Raw genomic sequence first — 3,228 nt, 5'->3', positions numbered from 1 at the left:
CGCTATCTCTATAATGCTTTTAATTTCTCAAAGATAAGCCTTATTCTAAAACTGAAACCCTCGTTAACTCTGGATTTTTCCCACCCGAGTGTTATGGACTTGAATATGTCCGTCAAAAATTCATATGTTGAAACCCTAAACCCCAGCGTGATGGGATCGGAGGTGGAGTGTTGGGAGCTAATAAGTAGGTTTGGATGAGGTCGTGAAGGTAGAGTCTTCTGGATGGGATCAGTGTCCTTAATAAGCAAAGGTAGACTAGAGTGCTCTCTTTCTCACGTGCTCCCCACCGCCTCAAGAGAGGGGGGCACAATGAGGAGATGGTCATCCGAAAGCCAGGAAGTGGTTCCACACCAGAAACGAAGCTGCTGACACCTTTATCTTATGCTTTGTAGCAGCCACAGCTATGGGAAATAAATGTTCGATGTTTAGGGTGCCCAGTCTGTGGTATTTTGTTATAGCATCAGGTGCTAAGACGCCGATAGTTTATTTTTTTTAAAGTTGAGTATCTGAAGCCCCTCTTGTTTAGCAAAATGACTACGCATGTCAATGAGGTCCTTCCTGTTTAGCTAATTAGTCACTTGGTATGCCATGTTTCTGGAAGAAAAAAATAAATAAAAATTTACTAGAGCCTTGTATTCTTTGCAAGACAGACATATCTGTTAAACTTGTGTTTAAGCTTAGTTTTTTTTTTTTTTCTATGCTATTGGTTAAACAGCATTCCTCAAAGAAATGCCACATTCCTTCTCTTTAGGGTTTTGATTTGTGTTTTGTGACGTCTTTCTGTCTACCTGTCAGAGCAATTTTGAATGTTATAAGAAATTGCCAGTCAATCAAAGTTGTATTTCCTCTTCCTTCTCTTCATCATCAGTGAAATCAAAACTAATAAAAAATACATGAAAAAGGCCTTCTTTCTTAGGTTTTCTTGGAGTTCTGGGCTTGCTACACCCTGGTCCTTGTTTCCCACTGAATGAATCTGTGATCATCACATTATAAATATAAAGTAAATTTCTTCTATAGAAATTAAAATCGGAATTTAAGAATCTCCCGATGAGAGAACACACAGTAAATTCTTATGTCTCCTGCAATGTTTCCCAGTGGTGGAAGCCGCACCAATTTTGCCATCGAAGGGACATTTGGCAATTCCTACAGACATGTAGGTTGTCATGACTGAGGGTAGGTGGGAGCTACCCCTATCCTCTGGGTCAATGTCAGAGATGTTGCTGCTCATTCCATAATAATATAGCTCAGCTTCCCACGACGAAGAGTTATCCTGCCCCACAAGTCAAGAGTGAGAAGGCTCAGAAATCCCAGTCTGCTCATACTGGATACAGCCTTGCCTACGTAGTGTGGTGTCTCACTCTCTCCTTAAAATTAAATTTCATTGGATGTTATATTATTTTGATGTGTGATGGTGTTAGCCATATAATTCCCATTAGAGTGAGGGGAATTGTATATATTCTCTTTGGCAATGAAATTGGATTTTTTTATAAGGATTCGATCTGCTTCTTTTATTGAAAAGTAATTTTTTATGTTCTCAATAGCAGGCGATTTTGTGTATATACTAAATCATTATAAATTTTAGCTAGTTCTTTTTCATATCATTGCTTTCAACTTTGTCATTTGAGTACATTTATTTAAAAACATATTTTGGCAATGGCTGTCCCTTGAAAAAGACTGAGGTCTCCATTTCTGGAAGGACTGTGGAGTTAAGATTTCTGTCAAAGTATTCTAATGTGACATCGGGAGGAACGCATTATAGAAACAACATAGTCCCTTTTGAATCATGTTGATCCTCAGTGCTCATGAATAAGATGGCTCACCGCCACTTAAGTGGTCCCACAATCTGCGACTACCCTTGCTTACAGGGGCCTGAGCGGTAGTCAGAATCAGCCCCCTCATCTTACGGACGAGTACTGGCAGTTGGCCATTGATAATCCATGACAATGGGTAAGAGATTATACAAAGAGAAGGCTGAGCCCTGAAATCAATAACCTAATTTGAGCCAATATGGACAGCCTTGTTTTACATAAGGCCTTTTTATTCTTTCTCATCTTAGCTGCTGACCCTAAGGAGGTCCTCCGTGTGCCACCCTCCTTTCTATGCCTTCAGTAGGCCTTAGGAGAAAGCTCCAGTGCAAAGTATACTGACCGCACCCCACCCCAAACAAAACAAAAATGAAACAAAAATATCAGAAAGCAAGGAAAAGAAAAGAAGTCATGAAGGAACTCCATGGGCCCTTCCATAATCACAGATTGCTGCTCATTCATGAGGGACTCTCCTTCCGTCTGACTGTTAATTTCACTTCCTCCGGAAGCCATTTCTCAGATTCAGATCTTGGAATGGATGTTGGAATTTGGACTTACAAATAAAATGTTTTCAATCCTCTCTCTATTCCTTGGGATTCTTAGTTATAGAGTTTTGTGTATTTTTTTTAACTCTGTTAGGAACTTGGCTGTCACCAGCCGCATGACCTCAGTTAATTTACATAACTTCTCTGTGTCTCGTCTCTCTGAAAATGAGTACAACAACAGTCCTTATGTTGTAGATCGGATGGTGAGGGTTAGCTAAATTAATATACGTAAAGTGTTCATGACAATGTCTGGCACATTATAATCATAAGGTAAGCATCAGCTATTATTATGATGTGGATACATATAAACTCACTTATATTTAAACACTTTAGAAATTTTGTTTTGATGCAAAGGATAGTTGGTTGCCGAAATGCTTCTCCAGTACTTTGTCATTATATATTTAAGAATGTTCTTATCTCCTTAATAGAAAAGTCCAGATTCATAATGAGCCCTTTTTAGCTCCCAGTTTTATTCTCATCTTTCTAGTTCTGGTAAAAAAAATATATATATGTAATCAAGCAATCGTAATTTTATGAGCTGAAATCAAGACTTAGGCCAGTGCATACATTTCTTTTTGGGTAGATCAGTACTGTGTCACTACATTAAGAAGCTAAAGGTACAGGATAAGTAGATAGATGAGTGATAAGGAAATGTAAGGATGGAGAAAAGCTACGATCCTGAACAGTGCAAAAGTGAATGGAGTCAAACTGCGAGTTAGTCTCTTTGAGGCCCTTAAGGGGGAAGATATATAGGAGTGATGACACCAGTCTCCCTGGACATTGCCAAGGGCTTGCCAACCTCACGCGGTATCATCACCTCTAAGTTGATAATACTTGTCTTGTACATGCCAAATGGCGAAGCCACTGTATATCCAGGT

Source organism: Pteropus medius, unplaced genomic scaffold, assembly GCF_902729225.1.
Source record: "Pteropus medius unplaced genomic scaffold, Ma_sr-lr_union100, whole genome shotgun sequence".
NCBI lineage: Eukaryota > Metazoa > Chordata > Mammalia > Chiroptera > Pteropodidae > Pteropus > Pteropus medius.
The sequence above is the reverse complement of the archived record's forward strand: the minus strand, read 5'-3'. Positions refer to the sequence as shown.